The sequence below is a fragment of the Danio rerio genome, chromosome 10, assembly GCF_052040795.2.
Source record: "Danio rerio strain M-AB ecotype USA chromosome 10, GRCz13ab, whole genome shotgun sequence".
Lineage (NCBI taxonomy): Eukaryota > Metazoa > Chordata > Actinopteri > Cypriniformes > Danionidae > Danio > Danio rerio.
In genome coordinates this window covers 31,421,965-31,446,268 of record NC_141030.1, presented here as the reverse complement: position 1 = coordinate 31,446,268, position 24,304 = coordinate 31,421,965, and the positions used below count along the sequence as shown (strand labels likewise).

Below are 24,304 nucleotides of genomic sequence, written 5' to 3'. Positions count from 1 at the left end.
AACACCTTGACTTTTCCAAACCACAGTATACCATCCAGGTCCTGACCGGGCGCAGCCCTGCTTAGCTTCAGTGGGCAACCATGTGAGAGTTGCAGAGAGCTAGCTGCCGGCTATAGACCCACTCTACACAGATCATTAGAAGAAGTGATAGATTGTTAACTGTAGACTCACTTCCAGTAAATCATTTGAATTATTAATTTTTTTAGGCTTAGTCCCTTTATTCATCAGGGGTCTCCACAGCAGAATGAACCGCCAACTTATACAGCACACATTTTATCACAGCTGATGCCCTTTCAGCGTCAACCCAAGGAAATATCTACATTATACACACCCATTCTCACACATAAACTATGGCCTATTTGGATTATTCAATTCACCTGCATATCTATGGACTGTCTGTGGGGGAAACTGGAACACCCAGAGGAAACCCACGCCAACACAGGGACAATAACTCCACACAGTAATGCCAACTGATCCAGTCGGGACTCGAACCAGCGAATTTTTTGCTGTGAGTTGACAGTGCTAACCACTGAGCCACCATGTGGCTTTATTTCAATCACAGAGTTGTTAAATGTTGATTCTCTCAGATCGAATCATTTGTAAGTTGTTGGCATAACTTACTTTTAATCCACAGCTTGTTATTTATTTATTTATTTCTTCCTTCCTCAGATGCAGTTTTCAGACGTCAGCATAATGCCTCAGAACATCAGAAATATGGTAATACTCACACACCCAGTTCAGTTTCACTCCTCATTGTCCAGATGTCATCATGCAGTTGTAGGTGTACCTTTATGTTGTGTTGTTTACTGCCGTCTTTTAGTTTAAGTTTCAGCCTGCATTTCAGCCTACATTATTCTGTTTCTTTGTTCTTGGGAAGTTCTTTATTGGCGTCATCTTTCAGTGCCGAGCTCCTGCTCTGTTATAGTTGGACCGGACTTGAGGAGATGCTGAGCCTGACACATGATGCAAGGAAAGCCAACAGTGAACACAGAGACGTTAATGTGTCAAAACAAGTATGATTCTCTCACTCTTTTTCTCTCTCACAATCACAAACAAACATGTATGATGTCAATACACACAGCTTTATTAGCATCAAAACAGCACCTACTGCACCATGGTGGGAATTGGATAAGCTAAAATTGTCTGTAGTGTATTAGTGTGAATGAGTGTGTGTGGATGTTTCCCAGAGATGGGTTGCGGCTGGAAGGGCATCCACTTTGTAAAAACGTGCTGTTTAAGTTGGTGGTTCATTCCGCTGTAGCGACCTCTAATTAATGAAGGGACTAAGCCGAAAAAAAGAAAATGAATGAATGAATGAATTGACTTTATTATTTGCACATAAAAATACTAATAAATCATCCATTACAATGCATGTTGATAACTGTTGCTTCTTGACATGCTGATGTTCTTCTGTCACACACACTTAGACACACACAGAGATATTTCATATTTCCTTCTCTATCTTCAGTGAAGCTCATTACACTGGAGATGCAGCTGGGTTAGAGGGCGCACACACACACACACACAGACACAGACACACTCTCTCTCTCTCACACAGAGGAACATGTGATGGTGTAAATGCGCTGAAAGGATAATTTGACACCCACTTGGCCATGATAGCCTGTAATTCTCTGACTCTTCCTGAACTCCTCCTCGACGCACACATAGAGAGCACTTTCAGCTGGAAGCTACGGCTCAAATGTGCCCCGTCTTCTCTCACTATTTTTTTCACCAGATGCAAAGCCCCATCCTACTTGTGGATTTATGACATGTATCAAAGTAATTCACAGCTGCAGCTCAGTCAAAGGTTTAGTGGAGAAAACCTGTGATTTCTGTCCACTCAATTCATCCAGAGCGACAGTGCAATTCAGTGTGATTTATTTTTTTATTTTCGTTCTACAGACATCATTGCTCAAGGACAATAGGTCTGACAAGCCGATGACTCAGACGCACATCTTTTTTTTCTCTAGAAAATTATTTACCTGATGAAATGAGGCTTGTATCGGGATGTCACTTCTTCCCTATGAGGTGCTTTGTTTATGCTTTTTCGCTATCTGTGTTTTTCATTTCTGTCTCTATTTATAGATGAGGTATGATACAATATAGCCTCTTCTTCTCTGTGGTGAGATGCAAAAAAACTAAGAAATAATTGACTACCTTTTTTGTCCAGCACATATGTTGAAGATGTTCAGGTTTATCTCAGGGAGGAATGTGATGGTTATAAAATGGGTTTCTGTCAGATAATATTGTCTAGCTTTCAGTGTGGTAAATTCAGTTCCTGCTTTAAAAGAGAAAATATCATAAGTATTTCATGTCGTCCTCCATATCCTTTGATTTGCATATAGATGGATACATTGATTGATTGAGTGATGGATGGATTGATTGATTTTTCGTTGTTCTACAGGAAAATATTTTTGTTCATTAAGAATGTTGTTCAATACAATTCAATTCAAGTTTATTTGTATAGCGCTTTTTACAATAATTATTGTTTTTACAAACAGTGCACATTTTTGCATTACAATCAAATTAAGGTAAAGTTACAATTAAATACAAGTTATTATATATAAACAGTTGACCTGCAGCATATAGGTGATGTCTATATGTAATGAAGTAATGTAAAATTAGATACAATTTTGGACAAAAAAAAAAACATGTATAATTTTAAAGACACTTAAATTTATCATTTATTTCTTTTCTCTCTATTATTTTAAAGATGACAATTGTTTTTAAAATAAAACTAATTGTAGTTTTAAAGACTTGCTTACAGAATTTTTGTACAGTAAAAATGTCTTGTCTTCTAATTTTCTTTGCTTTTTTGTCAGCCCCCTATATTTTTCTGTTCGGTTTTCTGTTCAGGAAAAATGCTGGACCTACACCCAGGAGCCTGAGAAAAAAGTTCCCATAGAAAAAAAAATCTGAATATATATATATATATATATATATATATATATATATATATATATATATATATATATATATATATATATATATATATATATATATATATATATATATATATATATATATATATATATATACAGTTGAAATCTTTAATTAATAGCCCCTATTGAATTTTTTTCCTTATTTTAATAGTTCCCAAATTATGTTTAACAGGGAAAGGAAATTTTCACAGTATGTCTGATAATATTTTTTTCTTCTGGAGAAAGTCTTATTTGTTTGTTTGTTTTTTCAGGCTAGAATAAAAGCAGTTTTTATTTTTTTTTAATAATTTTAAGTTAACTTAAGTTAACTCAAAGGGTTTGTAGCAATCAGTTTCCTCAAACGGTTTGAGTTGCCTTAACTTATTGGGTTTTACAGTATTCAGTATGTTTGAGTTCTCTTCATTTATTGGGATTTACTGTGCTCAAATTGCTTCGTTTACTTAAATGGATCAAGTCCACAGTACTTATTAGGATTAGTTTTTGAACTTAAATGGTTTGTCACAATCGGTTTCCTCAAATGATTTGAGTTACCTTAGCTTTTTGGGTTTTACAGTGTATATAAAATCCTGATTTGACATTGCAGATCCTGATTATTGTGCATTATCCATTGCAATATCGATGCTAAAACAATGTATTGTGCAGCGCTGGTTTAATGTATGGCTTCCTCTCTGTCCAGAATCCATTTGACTCATTGAGGTAATGCAATAACCTTCAGGCATGCCAACGTGCAGAGCTGTACTCAATACGGTCACATGACTTCAGACATAACAATCAGTCATAAATCCTGCACACTTAGGAGATGAGCATGCATTTAATGTCATAACATATCTTAAGTGTCATTCTGTATTTACCAGCACTATTCATATTATAATTCATTTTCAACATTCTCTAGAGCAGATATCAGTTTTGTTTTTCTTTCATGTATGAAGGATTTCATTCACATACATTTCTGTCATTTAAAAAAATACTGATTATAGTGCTCCGGTGAATGATGCTTTCATGCAGGCTCAAAAAACTAATAAGGATGATGGGATGAATTGATAACAGCATGGTAAAAGCATACTGTGAATGTTGATGGTATTCTGTCTACTTTTATGTGTTGGCTAATCTGAAGTTGAATTGTATGCGTTCTGTGTGTGTGAGTGTCAACGCTACATTGTACTAAACAGATCACATGTTGCCAGATCACAAATAATGATGCTGAAACTTTGAGAGTGAGGATGTTGGAAGATTTTTAATTTGTATAATGAGAATTTAATCAAAAAGTAGAAAAAAAGCTCAAAAAGTGCCTTCAGACTTACATCATGCTTGGGTACTTGGTGTTATAAATACATACACGTTGATGGAGTTCCAAATGGAGGCTTTATCAAGTAAAGGGGTGGTCAGACAGGCAGGGTCAACAAGAACAAACAGTTACATGAGGGTGATAAAAAGCTAAATTCAAAAAGGCTGGCAATGGTCAGCAGCAGTCCAAAAATCGAAACAGATAAATACCAAAAGCCAGAAAACTGCTGGGAAATGCACTTTAACAGTAGTACAAGACTGAGCAAAGATAAGTTGAAGGTGATGTGTATTTATAGTTCTGGCAATCAGTCCTCATGAAATTTAGCTGTGTGATTGCAATCAGTGGTGAACTGGAACTGGTGTGTTTCAAGTGCATGATGGAATATGTAGTCCGGTTCAGTGGCAGATGTGATGTGTAGAGTGCCCTCTAGTGTGTCTGGTGGGCATTCAACTTGGTGTCTGTGACACTTAGATAATACTTAGATACTTAGGTAATGCTTCATTTTATTTAAAAAAAAAGAAAGAAATTCCCAACTGCCATTTATTCATTCATTTTCTTTTCAGCTTAGTCCCTTTATTAATCTGGGGTCGCCACAGCAAAATGAACCGCCAACATATTCAGCATATGTTTTACGTAGCGGATGCTGTACTTGTTGAGTTTAGTAGCGGAAACATCCATACACACACTCATTCACACACGTACACTATGTACAATTTAGCTTACCCAATTGACCTATACCACGTCTTTGAACTTGTAGGGAAAACCGGAGCACTGCGCCGCCCAACTGCCATTTCTCAGAGGTTTTTAAAATACTATTATTCATCTGAAGGCACAAATTTAAGACTTAACTAGATTCAACTAGGCAACGTAACTGAATTAGGCAATTTATTAGATAAATCTTTTGTTCTGTAACCAATAAAAAATACATAATAATAATAATAATAATAATAATAATAATAATAATAATAGTAATAATAATAGTACTTAAAATGTATTAAACCAGGGGTGTAGATTTGGCATTGATGGAGGGGATGTGTCCCCACCAATATTCAGCAATTACTGAAATAATGCTCTATCAACCCTTATCAACCTTGACAGAAAGAGTTAAATCATGTTCTCTTCTCAGATAACTCCTCCCCCAAACACATAAGGACAGTGGGATTGGCTAAGCCTATTTATGCTGTTAATGACAGCTGTAATTACGTTTGGACGTGAGAAGCGCCAAAACAAGGACATTTTCCAGTCCTCCTTTACTGTACAAGACGTGGAAATAAGTAGCTAGTTTTCAAAGAGTCAAGTTTGCTTAGAGTCCACCATAATAATATTAACCAAACCTGTGCAATTATTCGAAATTCAGTTTTGATTTTATCTTTGTGATTATGAAAAATAATAATCAGGATAAAACTCTTTATTTTATACTCTATACTCTACATTCATACCTCCTCAAAGCCAGATTCTCCAATCTCGTAAATTGACTTTTGCAGAGTGAAATGTGTTTCAATAATTGTTATTCTTATTATTAAGTGTTTAAAGCTTTTATTCATGTTTTTAAAAAGCATGAAAGAGATTTTTTTCTGTTCTATGCATGTGGGATGTACAGTGATCAGCATAACTGAGTACACCCCATTTTTGAAAATTAATATTTGGATCCATTTCTCAGTGAATAGGTTATATATTTTGGTGCATTTAACAAGACAGATTTATTAAACAGATATATTCATTAAAACAATGTTTTAAGTCACTGATCGTCTTTAGAAACAGGAATATAATACATTTAAATTCAAGCAAAATATTGGGAGGGGAGGAGGATTATAAACTACAAAATTTCAACAAAATCTTTGTTTCTCTTCAATTTTTTCTTCCCTAACACTAGTTTTTGGACCATAATCATGAGTTATCTTGTTAGATAAGCTCCAGATTTGGCTTCAGTACTGACTAATCTATTACAAATGCACAAATATTGTATAAATTCCTATAAAAGTTATACTTTAAATGAGAAATTTGTGAGGGGTGTACTTATATATGCTGAACACTGTCTCACCAATGTTGAGAGCAAATCTTCACCCTTGTATTGAACAAAAACTTAACACTAGATTTATTCCACCCAAGCTGAAAGAAATTAGACTTTCTCCAGAATAAAAAGGAGAAAAAAAAAAAGAAAAAAAAAAAATATATATATATATATATATATATATATATATATTATAGGAAATACTGTGAAAATTGTATAGCTATGTTAAACATCACTTGAGAAATACATTCATTCATTTATTTATTTTCCTTTCTGCTTAGCTTCTTTATTAATCTGGGGTCGCCACAGCGGAATGAACCACCAACTTATCCAGCATATGTTTTACTCAGCGGATGCCCTTCCAGCTTCGACCCATCTCTGGGAAACATCCATACACACGGATTCATACACATTCACACACATACATTACACAAGGCTCGAACCAGCAAGCTTCTTGCTGTGAGGCAATTGTGCCACCCACTGCGCCACCGTTATGCCCCACTTGGGAAATATTTTGGGTAAAAAATTCTAATAATTCACAGTAGAGCTTATATTAGATGCCTTAAACTATAAATATCAAACCAAGTAATACAGGAAAAAAATACCCTTTTAAAATGAATTATTATCTCACAAAAATTAAATTTATATACTTAAACAATTGTTTTTAATTTTATTTTGCTCTTTTTATTGTTAAATGAGGGGATATTTTTAAGTAAAATAACCATGCCTTTACACTGGAAGAGTCTCTTCTCTGATGATTTACATAACCCGTCACAAGCACAACTTCCCTTTCTCCACGACTTAAAGACTCCACATACTGTTTACAGCCTAATGCAACTGTGTGGTTTTCCTAATTCCCCCTAATGCCCTTCTATTCCCCTTTACCACCCTGTACGTTCTGTACGTTTTTTCAGTGTGTATGTGTGTGTTCCGCCAGTGTGTGTCAGGACCACAGGCCTAAGAGGAAAAACAGAAGAGGCCCCTAATACTAATAAACGAGTGCGACTTTCTCTTTGCCTCTCTCGCGCTCCAGAGCTTGCCCTCTGGGAGAGCAGAGAAAGGCTGAATAATTGGAAAATATCCCTGCCTCCTATTCCAGAGAGATCCCTCTCTCTCTTTCTCTCCATCTTGTAGCCTGCACAATGAGATACTGTTCTCATTTTGCCTTTTAAAAGGAACAATTAGCCTGCTTCATGTGCGTGTGTGTGTGTGTATGTGTGTGTGTACCCTCTCAAGAAGGGGGCTGAGAGAATAAGCAGTATTTACATATCTCTCTGTAAATTGTGTATTCAGATGGCTGAGTGTCGCAGTGCCAGGGAAGAGGAATAGTTTTGGGCGGTTCATCTGCGTTCTCTGTTCTTCGCACACCCCTCGACACATGCTTTGAGCTAATGGCCCTTCTGTTATTGGACATTCAGCAGGCCCGGGGCAGCATGTACGACAGGAAGCAGAGTGTTGCAAACTTCCTGCCATAAAACGATGGAAGAAAAACAACTCCTACACTGGCGCTACTTCCATTTATTCCTACTAAAGCCCTGTGAGGTAAAGCTGGGCATTTGAAGTGAAAGCGTATTGTAGTGTTGATGAGAGGGAGCGAGAGGTAATGGAGCAGGGTTGATTCGCTGAATGACAGCCTCTCAGTTGGACGTTCAGCCTTGACTCTGTTTTTTGAGAAGCTGTTTTACCTATTTAACCTTTCGTCTTTTACTCGCTGTGAATGAAACAAAGGTTTTATAGATCAGCCATCAGCACGGATTCCTAGAGAGGAAACACGCTGAAGGTCTTCTGATATAACAGGGCCAGATGCAAGATAAATATAGGGGTTAAATGTAGCATCAGGATTGTTTCAATGCAGTCTTTAAATTGGCTATGTGTTACAGAAAGTTGTTGTTGTTGTTGTTGTTGTTGTTGTTGTTGTTGTTGTTTAACTTGCTATTAAACTGTTGTCATTGTTAATTTCATATGTGACCTATCCATCCATCACACATGCTTACATACATCTCTCCATCCATCTTTCTATTCTATTTATCCATCTAATCATCCATTCAACTGTATGTATGACTATACATATAGTTAATGTGTTCATTCATCCGTTCATTGATCAATCGATCCATTTGATTTGTCAGTTATTCATTGTTCGTCCACCTATTTATATATCTATCAATCCATCCATCTGTCCATCCATCCATCTATCACATATATTTTCACACCTCTCATCCATCCATCCATCAATCCATCTATCCATTCATCAATCCATCCATTACACATATTTATCCATCTCTCAGTCCATTAATACATCAGCCTTCCATTTATTTTTCTATTGATGCAATTTTTATCCATCCTATTGTTGTATCAGTCTATCTTTCCATCCATCCATCCTATTGTTGTACAGTCTATCCATCCATCATCACCCATTCATCCATCCATCCATCCTATTGTTGTATCAGTCTATCCATCCATCATCCATCTATTCATCCATCGTGTTGTTGTATCAGTCTATCCATCCATCCATCCATCCATCCATCCTTCCATCCTATTGTTGTATCAGTTTATCCATCCATTATCCATCCATTCATCCATTCTACTGTTGTATCAGTCTACCCATCCATCCATCCTATTGCTGTATCAGTCCCTCCATCCATCCATCCCTCCATCCATTCAACGATCCTATTGTTGTATCAGTCTATCTTTCCATCATCCATCCATCCATCCATCCATTCATCCATCCATCCATCCATTCATCCATCCATCCATCCATCCATCCCATCATTGTATCAGTCTATCTTTCCAGCCATCATCCATGCAAACTATTGTTGTATCAGTCACTCCATCAATCCATCCATCCATCCTATTGTTGTATCAGTCTATCCATCCATCCTATTGTTGTATCAGTCTATCTTGTCATCCATAACCCATTCATCCATCTATCCATCCACCCATCCCATCGTTGTATCAGTCTATCTTTCCATTTATGATCCATGCATCCTATTGCTGTATCAGTCCCTCCATCCATCCCTCCATCCATCCAACCCTCCATCCATCCATCCATTCAACAATCCTATTGTTATATCAGTCTATCTTTCCATCATCCATCCATCCATCCATCCATCCATTAATCCATCCATCCATCCCATCGTTGTATCAGTCTATCTTTCCATCCATCATCCATGCATACTATTGTTGTATCAGTCACTCCATCAATCCATCCATTCATCCTATTGTTGTATCAGTCTATCCATCCATCCATCCTATTGTTGTATCAGTCTATCTTTCCATCCATACCCCATCCATCCATCCATCCATCCATCCTATTGTTGCATCAGTCTATCTATCCATCCATCCATCAATCCATCCTATTGTAGTATCAGTCTCTCCATCTATCAATCCATCCTATTGTTGTATTAGTATCTTTCCATTTATCATATTGTTGTACCAGTCCATCTATTCATCAATCCATCCATGCATCTATCCATCCTGTTGGTGTATCAGTCCATCTATCCATCCATCCTACTGTTGTATCGGTCTAACATTCCATCATCCATCCATCCATCCATCCATCCATCCATCCATCCATCCAATTGTTGTATCAGTCTATCAAACCATTCAGCTGCATGTACTTATGCAGATCCATCTTTACAGTTGATAATCTATTTATCCATCCATCCAGCAATCCATACATCGGCCCATCCATCCATCCAATAATTTATTTATTTTATTATCTATCCATCTATTCAGCTCTATGTACATTATTCATATTGTTATCATTTATCTATTTGTTCTGCTTTTCCTCCCCCATCTTTCTATCTATCCTTTCAATCTGTCCATCTGTCAACGCATAGTTCCACATGACTATTCATTCTTCTGTCTGTCTACAGCCTTTATATATAAAATATATTGTCATTTTTTAATTTCAAAAAGACTTTTAAACTCATAGCAATGCCCAGGCAGTCATCCAGTTATGATCAATCATGACAAAGTGATGTAAACTGTAAACTCTGCTGAGAATAATCTGTCATGGCATTTTGATGATTACTGCAACAAATAACATAAGCAAAGAAGTTTGACACGCTTTTATGAGGCAGGTGCTCTTACAGTCTCATTTCATTTACCTGAGCGTTTGATTTCACACAAACACTAGGAGTTTTTGCACCTTTGTGTCGCATGTCGCTTTAGCGAACACACGGCTAATGTGATCCACGTAAACAGCTATTTGTCAGCTCACTGAAAACTGTTTTTGAAAACCGAAGGAATAAATATTGCAGCAGCGAATGATTTTATCCACACCCTTCTCCATACACAGTACATATAGACATGTATTTGTCACGGTGGAGAAGACGACAGCGAATGACAGCGGAGTTATCAAAAGCTCATCCCCAGAGTCAGACACACACAGATGGCTGTTAAAGTTGGTAATAATATGCTGGCAGAGGTCCATGAGTTACAGTGTGACTGTCAGTCCAGAGCAATGACTGGCATTTAAAGCATAATGGCACTTTTTAAAGGGTTAGTTTGGGGTTTGAACGACACAAGGGTGAGTGAATGATGACAGAAGTTTCCATTTTGGGCAGAATAAGGTTTTTACGAGAGCTGGGTTCTTGAAAAATACTTTTGAATGCTGCTGTTGTGTGTGTGTGTGTGTGTGTGGTGAAGGTTTAATTGTCTGCTGTGTCAGGTTTTCTCTGCGTTAGAGAGACTTTGGCTGTACAGACTGCGTATTTGATAGGTGTCTGGAAGATTCTGAGTTGAACAACCGCAGGAAAGGATTTTTGTATTTGCAGTAGCTAAAGCTGCTTGAGTTTTTTTCTCTTAGAAGACTGAAATTTTACATTTTACTGTATATAGGGATTTTGGTTTGTTTTTGGTGTTGAGTTTTATTTCAGTTCCGGTTCTTTGTACACAGTCTGAAGGCAGACTTATTAGCTCCCCTGAATTATTAGCCCCCGCTGTTTATTTTTTTCCCCATTTTCTATTTAACAGAGAGAAGATTTTTTAACACACTTCTACACATAATAGTTTTAAAAACTCATTTCTGATAACTGATTTATTTTATCTTTGCCATGATGATATTAAATAATATTTGACTATATTTTTCAAGACACTTCTGTACAGCTTAACGTGACATTTACAGGCTTATCTAAGTTAATTAGGTTAACTAGGCAGGTTAGGGTAATTAGGCAAGTTATTGAATAATGATGGTTTGTTTTGTAGACTATCGGAAAAAAAAAACAGCTATAAGGGGCTAATAAATTTGACCTTAAAATGGTCTTTAAAAAATTAAAAACTGCTTTTATTCTAGCCGAAAAAAGTAATAAGAAAAATAAGAAATAAATAATAAGAAAAATATCATCAGACACACTGTGAAAATTTCCTTGCTCTGTTAAACATCATTTAGGAAATATTTAAAAAAGAAAAAAAATTCGAAGGGGGGGGTAATAATTCTGACTTTAACTGTATAAACATATGAGCCACTCGATACATGAACATTGAACATTAGGAAGGTTAATCATTTTCCAGTAGTTGTGCTTTTTCTCTACAGATCTTATGAGGGATAAAAATGTCTAGTACTTGATGTTGCATGAATCTGTAATCCTATTTTGTTGTTTTGTTGCTGGCTTTAGTAGTTTGTTGTTATTTTTGATTTGTGTCTTTTGTTGTGGACATTAGCAGAGCATATAAAATCTGTTGTTTTTGTAATATGTGTATTACTTTATATAGAAATGAGTGGTGTATAGTTCAGAGGTCAATATTGTGTAAAAAATATTGAACTTAAAAAAAAACCTCAAAAGCTCACAATAGATATATCTGTTTAATAAAAATAAATTATTTTTTTGCCTTAGTAAGTTGGCAAGTATTAAGTATATTAAGTATTTAGTAGTATTTATTTTAAGTATTTTTGTAAGTATTTTAAGTAGTAATAGTAGTATTTTGCTTGATTAAAGCTGCAATAAAATTAATAGAAACTAAATGTGTGTATTGAATAAAAAAATGACAAAAACATAAAAACCTTTCGCTAAAATGGACAAAATCACACTCATGTGAACACTGAAGTCATTTTGTCTATAGAGTTTGGAGAAGAAATAACTTGCTCTGCAGTAGCTCAGACTGCAATACGGGCTAAAAATAAACAAGTTTTCCAACAGCAAGCACATTGCCACTATATATAAACATATGTTGACACAGAATGTGTGCATAAACATGATCTTCCAAACTGACTTCAGATAAGTCTTTGCTTCCAACATCTCAAATGAGAGAAAAATAGATTTCAAAAAAGAAAAGTACATTTACAGTAGATCAAAGCATGCCAGTATATGTGAAATGATATTTTCTTTTATTTCTGAGTAGATCATATGGCTATTAGTATTTTGTGTTAAAAAACAAAACAAATGTTGCTATTATAATTTTAAATTAAATAATATTAATCTTGTGTTATTGTAAGGTTTCTTGTATTTGTGTTATTGCACATGTATTATTTTAGAAGTATTAAATGGTTTAGAATGTATAGCTTATACTCTAAAAAATGCTGGGTTGTTGTAACCCAACTTTGGTTCAAATACATTATTGCGAAATCCTATGTTGTTGCTGTTTTGTTGTTGTTGTTTTCAATCAAATTTAAATGACACTTGGTTTGTACAAATTTGACTCTAATGCTGGGTTACAACACCAAAGCATTTTTACAGTTTATATTTCGTCACCTTGGAATTATAAGGTGCTATTTTCATTCTGAAAGATTTTGAGATAATGAGCTTTAAAGTTTTTGCAACAAACAGTATGTGTGTAACATTTGTTTTTAAAATAAAAATTCTTAAAATGTAAACATCTTATAATACATCCCATAATGTAAATAAGTTGACATTTAATATGAATATGTGAATAACTAAATTTTGACAAAAAATGTCAGATAGAACCATATATTTCTAAGGTGACGATTTATAACTTTCTGATATTGCTTAATAAAACAATACATCCAGAAATATACATACACTGTAAAACCCAACAGCCGACTTTTTTTTTAACTAAGTTTTGAACTCAGTGTTGAAAGTAACGAGTTAATGAAATACCTCCTTACCTCAACTTAAATGGAGTACTGCACTTGTATAGATTAGTATTTTAACTCAAATGGTTTGCAGCAATTGGTTTCGTCGGTTTGAGTTTGTAGCAGTTGGTTTCGACGGTTTGAGTTGCCTTAACTTATTAGGTTTTACAGTAGTTGGCTTGAGTTCTCTTTATTTATTGGGTTTTACTGTGCTCAAATTGCTTCGTTTACTCAAATGGATTAAGTTCACAGTACTCATTTGGATCAGTTTTTGAACTTAAATGGTTTGTTGCAATCGGTTTGCTCAAGTGGTTTGAGTTACCTTAACTTTTTGAGTTTTACAGTGTACTTTTTATTAAGAATATTTAAAGTAAAAGTGAAGTAAAATGTATTTTATGCAGTTGTGTAAAGCATAAAGTAAAACAAATTAACCATGAAGTTAAATCTTGATATTTGTTATATTACATTGTTAAAAGTACTGATTACACAGATATTTGTACACTCTAAAAAGGTCTGCATATTATTAACCTAATGTTGGGTCAAATATGGACAAACCCCAGGTTTTATAAAATAAAAAACTAAATTATAACAATGTTTGGTTTTGTTCATATTGGACCCAGCATTGAGTTATTAAAACTCAGAAGTTTTTTAAATGTAAACTAAAATTTATTTAGCAACTTTATCTGTACAGTAGCATACAGTAAAAAAAGCCCTGATACTTTATTTTTAAGGCAACAAGGTGGCTCATTTTTGTATCACTGTCACCTAACAGCAAGAAGGTCACTGGTTTGAGTTCTGACTGGGTCAGTTGACATTTCTGTGTGGAGTTTGCATGTTCTCCCCGGGTTGGCGTGGGTTTCCTCTGGGTGCTCTTGTTTCTCCCACAGTCCAAAGACATTCACTATAGGTGAATTGAATAAATAAATTAGCCGTAGTGTATATGTGTGAATGAGAGTGTATGGGTGTTTCCCAGTACTAGGTTGCAGCTGGAAGGCCTTCCGCTGCGTAAAACAAATACCGCAATAGTTGGTGGTTCATTACACTGTGGCGACCACTGATAAATAAGGGACTAAGCCGAAAGAAAATGCATAAATGATTTATTTTTCAACATATTGTTTCTAAACAAATAAAAGCAATTGTGACATTAATGTTGTACAGCATTTTCTAATCTTTGTTCATTTTTTATTTTGACCGGCAGTCATATATTTTCTTATTAACTGAACAAAAAAAGATGTATAAAATGATCATTAGTGACATTCAACCAACGACAAAAGAACAGAAGAGTTTGTTCTCTTTCATCATCTGCTTTTTTTTAACCAGCCTATTTAGAGTGTTTTACTGAGTAATTAAAAGCCCACAAACGAGATGACAAAATCAGTCCCGCCCATCTGGTGTCAAGCAGACAGCTGTTTCATCCCTGCTCTCCCGGGAAGCAGATAGAAGAGCTCACTCTGTTATTTCAGACAACATCGATAAAAACACTATGGATACACAGCATGCAAATCGTTACAGTGACTCTCAATCGAGTGCCAGAAAGAATGAAAAATCTTTATAGCTAATGAAAGTGCAAATGAGGCATTTGTTTAATGATGGGGCGAGGACAATATTGCCCTGATTGCGTGAAAACGAATTAAGTAATGCGTGTTATGCTTTGAGACAATTGTTGCGTTAAATGTTCCATATTTTCATGTGCCTCTCAGTTTTGGAGATTTTGGGCTTTTTATCTTTCCACATCTTTGTTTTTTCAGTCATTGTAAAGGAAACTTGAAAAATGTACTTTTAAGGGTTGCTTTTGTCTCACTTTATCAATTTATGCCCTTAACTAATTTTTGCTTAGTTTTTCAGTTCTGTGTTTAGATCAGGGGTGCCCAAACTTTTTCTTATGAAGGGCCAAAATCCAAACTTGAATGAGGGGGGTGGGCCGAAGGTAAATATAGCAATCTTTATTACATCAAAGTTGCCACGGTAACTTCCTAATTAAAAAATATCCAAAAATACAAACACTGTAAAACTAAATAAGTTAAGGTAACTCAAACCGATTGCAACAAGCCATTTAAGTAAAAAAAAACTAATCCTAATACAGTAAGTACTGTGAATTTAATCCATTTGAGTAAACGAAGCAATTTGAGCACAGTAAAACCCAATAAATGTAGAGAACTCAAACCAACTGAGTACTGTAAAACCCAATAAGTTAAGGTAACTCAAATCATTTGAGGAAACCAATTGCCACAAACCATTTGAGTTAAAAAAAACAACAAAACGAATCCATATGAGTACTGTGAGCTTTATTTAAGTTAAGGAAATGAGGGATTTAATTAACTCATTACCTTTAGCACTGAGTTAAAAACTCTTTTCAAATGAGTAGAATAACCTTTAAGTAAATTTTGAGTTAACCACACTCAATTCATTTGATAAAGTTGACTGTTGTGTTTTACAGTGTAATGAGTACTGTGGACTTAATCCATTTGAGTAAACGAAGCAATTTGAGCACAGTAAAACCCAATAAGCTAAGGCAGTGGTTCTCAAACTGTGGTACGTGTACCACTAATGGTACGCGGACTTCCTTCTAGTGGTACACGAAGGAATGAAATATGTCATGTACATGCTACATATATTTCAAAATTTATCAAAAATGATGTATATAATATGCTACACTGTAATCCCGAATAAGTTGACAAAACTCAAAAAATTTGAGGTAATCAGTTACGTCAAATTTTTTAAGTTATGAAATTATCTATTTTAAGTAACCAGAAACATTAAGTTTTGAGTTTGTTGTACTCATGCAAGACACTTCACTCAACTTAAAATACCCAAGTTACTCAGCTTATACGTTTTAATTGCAATTAACTTAATTGTTTTAATTTTTCCAAACTTTAAATACTTAGTCACCCAGCTCATACATTTTAATACCAATTAACTTAATTGCTTTAATTTCTTTCAACTTTAAATACTTAAATCACCCAGCTCATACATTTTGATAGCATTTAAAATTAACTTCTCCATCGTCAGTTTCACAAATAAAATTAGCCATTATTTTAATCTTTAAACCCCATAAATCTGTCAAAATAAATCTGTAATTTAAAACACAGACAATACCATTTTAGACATTTATTGTTAAAGAAAAAATGTCCAACAGTACTTTCAAATTTGTCTCCTATGCAATTACAAATGTCTTAAAACGATAAAAACTATTAGACATAAAGAGATTGAAAATGAACACTATTCTGAAATTGATAAAAATTACCCACAATGTAAATATGATATCAGACATAAGAGCCTCAAGAAAAAACAACTATAAGTTTAATAAAATTTAATAATACATTAATAAGTGTAAAACTTACTCTTAAGGCATTCGTTAAAAAAAAATAATAAGTGCACATTCTGTGAAGTGACTCGTTTAGTGTAAACTACACAGAAACTGTGTATATATATATATATATATATATATATATATATATATATATATATATCTCATTGAAGTCAGAATTATTCACCCCCATTTATTTTTTCCCCCAATTTCTGTTTAACGGAGAGCAGATTATAAATATATATATATATATATATATATATATATATATTGTAGCGAGGCAGAGGGAAAACAGCGACACAGTTGGATAAGTTTACAGACAAGTCCCCGGAGGGTGCTTTATTTACAACGTGAATGGGGTGTAAACGGTGCTCTTCTTCAAGGTGAGGTGCTCCGGGAAGTAAGTGAAGGACAGTGAGTAGTCGGATGTGGGATTGTCACGAGCTGGAGTCTGCTGTGGAGAGACAGAGAGACAAGCGTTAGCGCATGGAGTCATTGGGTGAATGAAGCTCATCTTCTCCTTGCGTGGGCTTGGTTTATATGCCTCTCCACTTGATGATGTCCAGCTGTGAACGATCCTGTGTTGATGATGGTCCAGCTGGGTTGAATTAGCGACCAGGGCGACGTGGCATGTGTGCGCTCGTTACAATATATATATATATATATATATTCAGTCTTGGTTGAACTATGATTCTGTCATTTACTTATTCCAAACCTGTTTGATTTTCTTTCTTCTGTTGAACACTTAAAAGGTTATTTTTGACCAAAAAAAAAAAAAAAAGCTGAGACCTGTAACCACCGATTTCCACAGTATTTTTTTTTCCTATTAGAAAGTCAGTGGTTACAGGTTGTCAGCTTTACTTAACTTTTGTGTTCAACAGAAGCAAGAAATTCAAGCAGGTTTGGGACAAATGAAGAGTTAGTAAATGACAGAATTTTACATTTGGACAAACTATCCCTATATATAATAAAATGCATATTTACCAATTAAAGGTAAATAAATGTTTTGAAGTTACTACCCCAGAGACAGTCTTTATTAAGTTAAAAAAAAAAAAAAGCTCTACATTAACTCATTCTTTAAGGTTTCCATGCTACGAGACTTTTTATTTTCCATCATCCATGCCAAGTAAAACTTTTTGCACAAGTTCAAAGTCCTTTACTATATATTATGTGAAGAGCATACATTAATCCATACAAGACAAGAAAGGTCTGGAAGTGTGCTGTGGGTGGTGTCCAATTCATTCTTCAGGACAACAGAGACCCTCAGTGAATGCAGGGCCAATAAAGCTTCTTCAGTCAGCAGGATTATCAATCTAAAAACACAATTCAAGGATATTAATGTAAGGACAGTATCAAAATGACTGAGCCAATATTATATGATTCATCAACTATTCTTGATTACAAATATGTTTTTAAGTAAAAGTTTTCAAAACTTTCATCTTTTCATTAAACATGCCTAATTGTGAAAAGAATGAATGAAGTCTTACCATGGTGTTCCTAAAGAATCTTAAGTCACGCTCACGCAGCAAGACCAAAAGACCTCTGATAACAGTAGTCCGTCATTAATTGACATCATTCAGTTCCTGGAAATCAAGAATCAATTTTTTAAAAATTAAAAAAATAATAATAATTCAAATTATATTTTAATGTATACTTTAACACGTGACCCCAAACATACCTGCTCATCATAAACCTTTAAAAGATTAGCCAGGGTATCTGCTGTCTTGCCAGTTTTGGATGCTGTTTGCCTTAAAATTGTCATCAAATGAAATAGGTGGTGGTCCAGTTTTGCAAAGAATTTGTGGGGAAAATTCTCATTTGTAACATGTTGGTACTCTGCAAACAGCAAAAAGAAACAAGGGAGAATTTCATAAAACAAACCCACACCACAAAATATACAATTCTAGAAAAAATGTATTAATATTATTATTATGTTTCATTTACTTATCTATTTTTTTACCTCAGATGAAAATCAGGTGTTGATCAGATGTTGAAAGCAGGATCTTCATGTTGTAAACTGAACTCAAGGTCTAGCTGAAGTTTCACTTTCCTTGCTGCAAAAGTATCATTGATAAATACACTGTAATATTTATTTTATCTGGATATGCCAGGCATAGTAGTACAAAATAAATATTTTACCCACCTTTCACATGCCTCCATTTAAGAACCTATCTGTAGTCAGCAACACCTGACCTTCAATTCTGTATGTACACAAAGTCACAGTGTCATTTAGCTGAGAGTGGAAGTAGTACAATTGCCTGATGTCTAACGTTAACCTCCAAAACGGTTAGCAATAGAGCTGATTATCATGTTAGTTGCTTTAATTCGATGAACACAGATTTAATTTAAACAGTATTGAAATTTCTAAAACTGAATAGGACGACAAAGAAATTTAAGGCCTGATTTTAAAAGCTAGAAATAACAAAACTTACCTTACTGTCTAATGATGTAAAAATATATAGACTAAAATATTTATATTTTTAAGATATAAATATATTTTAAGCTACAAAATTTGCACATCAGAAAACTGTCTTGTTTACCACTTCTTGAATATTTTGTTTTGTTATTATTTTATTTAATAACATAATTTTGTATTAATGTGTTATAGATATGCATACTTTGTTTTTTAGGCTGTTTATATTCTCTCCAGAGTAGACATTTTAAAAAATAGATTGAAAAAAAACAAACTTTTATCATACCTTTAAAATACATTTGACCTAAATGACATTTAAACTCATTTAACTGATCGCATTAATCAGGTAATCATTGATATGCAGAGATGTCGTCTTAAGCGTGAGGAAATATTAAGTGTTGATCAGTGCTGGTGATTGAGGTAAAGTTAGTTTTATATTTACACATTCAGACTTTCTCCTTAATAATGTAATTTCAGAAAGGTAATTTTTGCATATTCTTAATGGTGAAATCATATTAGCAGCCAATGACTTTCAAAGTACAACATTGTTCAGTCAAAAAAAATAGTGCATTTAGTGTAATGTTGTTTTCATGTCATACTTGCATGTGATTTCAGAACGAATAGACAAAGTACCATGGTAAACAATTTATGGAGCGAGTCACAAGTTGTTACTAAATGAATGTATGAATATAAAACCAACTTTACCTCAATGTGGTAGTGTAAAATGAAGCTCTGCTCTGTACCTGCTCAGGTGAGGAGCGCAGCTTAAATGTTCTCCGTCAGGCTATCCTCATACATGGATCAGCAAGCAACAAGCTGCGTGTGACAGAGTTAAGTTTTGAGACTACGTTTTTGCGCGTCATCAGAAAATACCGTTAAGTGTTTAGGCGGAGATCATTTGAGTTATGATTAACGTTACGTTTCTTGCGCCTTTCGTTTCCGAAGTGCCTACAGATCGCGAAGATAATACCACATTCACACACTGGATGGAGTTCAGCGCAGCGCCATGACATGCGGTTGTGAGAGCGCGCGTCTCCATGACAACTTCAGCACAGGCTGAGAAAAGGCATACTCGCGCCAAGATTGAAATTTTTTTGAAAAATGTAATCTGCCGATTTTAAATATTTTTTGTCTTGATCACACTCTGTTAAAATTCAGAGTTAACACATTACAACTAACGCTAACATTGCACTGATTCTAACTTTTTAAACAGTAATGTTAACGTTAGTTAGCAACAAGTGAGGCTAAACATGTTTTCTGTAATGTACGACATGTAAACACACCCTGATTAACTCTACATTACATTGAACTGTTACTGTGATTATATTAATTAAAACATACATTTAATATTTCTTGGATTTGTAAATATTTTACTTACTGTAGTGTGAAGCGAGGCCGATCCGCCATCTTGAAAAAAACGAATGAAGCATGAGCACGTACGTGAACCTGGATGACGTCAGACGCAAAATCACTAGGCTGACAGAATTTGAGTTAATGAAACTTTAAAGAGACATTTTGTATAGATTAAACCCAGCAGAATTGTTCACCTTACTTGAAAGATTAAATTTTTTCAAACTCAAAAATAAGAAAAAGTTCTAAATACTCATCAAGGTTAATTAAGATAAACGAATTTTAATGATTTAAGTTAATAGAACTCAACTCAATTAATTAGTTACAGCATTAGGGTTTACAGTGTATATATGACATATAGCCTATGCTTCTGAGGTAATCTGTCACGTTTTTTTTAACTGTGCAGAGTTGTAGCTTTTTTACTGGGCCTATATGCTATTGTATTTCAATACTGCTCATTTTGGTGGTACTTGGAGAGACAATTTTTTTCTGAGGGGGTACTTGGTGAAAAAAGTTTAAGAACCACTGAGCTAAGGCAACTCAAACTGTTTGAGAAAACCAATTGCAACAAACTATTTGAGTAAAAAAAACTATATGAGTATTGTGAACTTACTTAGAGTTCAAAGCTCTTTTCAAATGAGTAGAATTAACTTTCAGTAAATTTTGAGTTAACAACACTCATTTAATTTAATAAAGTTGCCTGTTGGGTTTGAAAGTGCAGAAAAAAATGCTTTAATCATGTCAATAATTATATATATTTAACATTTTATAATGTACTTACAATAAAATCTTATTTATAATACAATGGAGTTCAATGTTTTTTTTTTTACAAAAACAACACATTTTCACTTGATAGTGAAATATATGTGTCCTAATAGTGTCAATGTGCCACACATATATATCTGTCAACATCCAAAAAAAAAATATGTGTTGTGGGGTTTCATGACCCTATAAAAGTATGATTAATTCACATTTCATTGAAACATTTAATTTCAGTCTTGTTTTGCTTTTTAAGCTCAGCAATTAAACAAACAAACAACAGGTTATGTAAAATTAGAAATGATGATCTCTGTCATTCCCCATCATTGGTCCATCATATCTTGGATTGGTGGCGGGCCAAATCAAAGGTTACCAAAGACCAAGTAGTTTGGACATCTCTGGTTTAGATCAATGTTATATTTTTAGTTTTATTTGTTTATTCATTCATTAATTTTCTTTTTGGCTAAGTCCCTTTATTAGTCAGGGCTCACCACAGAGGAATGAACCGTCAACTTATCCAGCATATGTTTTAAGCAGTAGATGCCCTTCCAGCTGCAACCCATCACTCGGAAACATCCATACACACCCATTTACACGCATACACTATGGATAATTTGGTATGTGATGCCTGTTTTGTTTATGTATTCTGAAGATTTTAATGTGGGATATATTAATATAATATGGTAATGTAATTTAACATAATATAATATAATGTAATGTAATGTAATGTAATATAATATAATATATTATAATAATATAATATAATCTTAATTATGGAGTAAAAAAAGACATTACCAATATTCTAATGCCAATAAAAGAAAGAAAATTTGTGCATGTGCATATTTAATGAAACAATGCTTCATTTGCGTATTGAAACATGTCATTTTAGAAAACTTGTAATGTAATTCTGAATGTAATCAATCAACTGTTGAGGTATGTTAATAAATATAAGGTTTCAGTTGTAGTTTCTTGGCTTAAAAATTCAGTTTTATAGAGAGGCAAAAGGAATCTATTTTAGTGTAGTTGTTGTTGTTTTTTTCCTTCTCATGCACTTATTTACTTGATACGTTTCCATTAGTTTGCTTGAGTGTATTGGTATATTAATCACAGACAGCGTAGAGCGTAGAGTCATAGATCTATACATTATAAGCCCAGCATTGTAGCTTCCCAGTTTCTATAACACGCCGTATTAGCTGAATAAATTCCCTGAACTGCAGGAGCTCTGGTAGAAAATCCATATCTAGATGCTTGACAGTTTACACGGTGGAAAGTGTTGCAGAGTCATACTTGCTTAAAGCATCGCATTGTACTCTTTTTAATGAGGCATGAATGTGGTAGAATGAATGGTTGTGTGTTTTTTATCAGGGTGCATGAAGGGAGCAAGTGTGAGATGGATTATATACATCAGTGATATCAGTCATGCTGAGCACAATAATGGAGAAGCTTGTTTCAGCCATGGAGTAAAAAATTGAAATAGTATTTTTGGCTTTTTGCCTCACAAATTTGTAAGTTATGCAGTATTTTACAATTCAGAAAGCACATGATATCAATTTAGAGACATATTCGTAATATATTAGCAAAAACAACAACAACTTACAATTGTGAGGTATTTCAGCGCAGTATAGTGCTGTCGCCTCACAGCAAGAAGGTCCCTGGTTCAAGCCTCGGCTGGGTCAGTTGACGTTTCTGTGTGGAGTTTGCATGTTCTCCCTGCGTTCGCGTGGGTTTTCTCAGGGTGCTCCGGTTTCCCCTACAGTCCAAAGACATGCGGTACAGGTGAATTGGGTAGGCTAAATTGTCCGTAGTGTATGAGTGTAAATGGGTGTGTGTGGATGTTTTCCAAAGATGGGTTGCAGCTGGAAGGGCATCTGCTGCATAAAACATGTGTTGGGTAAGTTAGCGGTTCATTCCACTGTGGCAACCCCGGATTAATAAAGGCACTAAGCTGAAAAGAATATGAATGAATGAATGAATGAATGAATGAATGAATGAATGAACTATCTGACAAAAGTCTGGTCGCCTATCCAAGTTTTAGGAACAACAAATAATAACTTCTTGTTGATCATTTGGTATCACACATGGCTTAATTGAAAGGCAAAGGCCTCTAGATTACGCTTATTTTACCAAAATAAAATCTGAATATGCTTTGGTTTTTCATTATTTAATTAGGACAGAAAAGTCTGACTTTGCTTAGCTGGTCACCTAAAAAAATAATGTACAGCATAGGATATAAATTCATGGTGCAGTGGAAAAAGAATTGATATTGTGTATGACTCACATGAGCTTGACTGACTGCGTGCATACATCTCTGCAATGACTCAAATAACTTATTAATAAAGTCATCTGGAATGGCAAAGAACGCGTTCTTGCAGGACTCCCAGAGTTCATCAAGATTTTTGTATTCATCTTCAATGCCTCCCCCTTAATCTTAACCCAGACATGCTCAATGATATTTATGTCTGGTGACTGGGCTGGCCAATCCAGGAGCACCTTGACCTACAGTACTTTGCTTTCGGGAACTTTGATGTGAAGGCTGAAGTATGAGAAGGAGCGCTATTCTGCTGAAAAATTTGGCCTCTCCTGTGGTTTGTAATGTGATGGGCAGCACAAATGTCTTGCTACCGCAGGCTGTTGATGTAGCCAACCACGCTGCAGATCTCTTGCCCGCCCCCATACTGAATTTAACACCAAACCATGATTTTTCCTTCACCAAACTTGACTAATTTCTGTGAGAATCGTGGGTCCATGCAGGTTGCAATAGGTCTTCTGCAGTATTTGTGATGATTGGGATGCAGTTTAACAGATAAATCATCAGATTCATCACCTTCCGCCACTTTTCCAAATGATCCACTTGAATCTCTCATATATATATATATATATATATATATATATATATATATATATATATATATATATATATATATATATATATATATATATATATATATATATATATATATATATATGACAGAGAGAGAAAGAGAGAGACTGAATAAGGGGAGAAGCAAAAGTTGTACAAAAAATCAATTACCTTTTGTATCCTATAGTGAAAGCAGGCTCCCATAACTCATTCTAGACTGAGAATTTCATATTGTTTTTTTTTTTTTTTAATATTACATCAGATATCAAGATTTATTTTTATACCAACTATTTTGGTATATCATACACTGAGAGCACTTTTCTCTGTCTAGCACTAGTGCTTCT

The 24,304-nt window shown here is 34.5% G+C and overlaps 1 protein-coding gene and 2 long non-coding RNA genes across 8 annotated transcripts in view; 1 reads left to right on the top strand and 2 right to left on the bottom strand.

Annotated features, from left to right (window-relative positions):
• The window catches only part of auts2a (activator of transcription and developmental regulator AUTS2 a), a 760,542-nt gene that overhangs the window by 168,947 nt on the left and 567,291 nt on the right, over positions 1-24,304 (top strand). For all 3 annotated transcript variants that reach the window (XM_087270816.1, XM_087270820.1, XM_087270814.1), the window contains 2 exons: positions 670-717; positions 902-1,013. The gene's annotated coding sequence lies outside the window, so the exon portion shown is untranslated. The remainder of the gene's footprint in view (positions 1-669; positions 718-901; positions 1,014-24,304) is intronic.
• LOC147835084 (uncharacterized) lies at positions 729-24,304 on the bottom strand. The gene is made up of 3 exons (XR_015501306.1): positions 24,132-24,304; positions 22,698-22,850; positions 729-953 (listed from the first exon to the last, which is right to left on the bottom strand). It is a non-coding gene; the product is annotated as an uncharacterized LOC147835084 (long non-coding RNA).
• Positions 16,887-20,414, bottom strand: LOC147842108 (uncharacterized). 4 transcript variants are annotated; one of them, XR_015501243.1, is made up of 8 exons: positions 20,370-20,414; positions 19,697-19,807; positions 18,722-18,779; positions 18,539-18,632; positions 18,257-18,414; positions 18,066-18,161; positions 17,774-17,891; positions 16,887-17,032 (listed from the first exon to the last, which is right to left on the bottom strand). It is a non-coding gene; the product is annotated as an uncharacterized LOC147842108 (long non-coding RNA). The 4 variants fall into 4 exon arrangements; XR_015501241.1 differs by having other exon boundaries at positions 19,735-19,807; XR_015501242.1 differs by lacking the exon at positions 20,370-20,414 and adding an exon at positions 19,911-20,033 and having other exon boundaries at positions 19,735-19,807.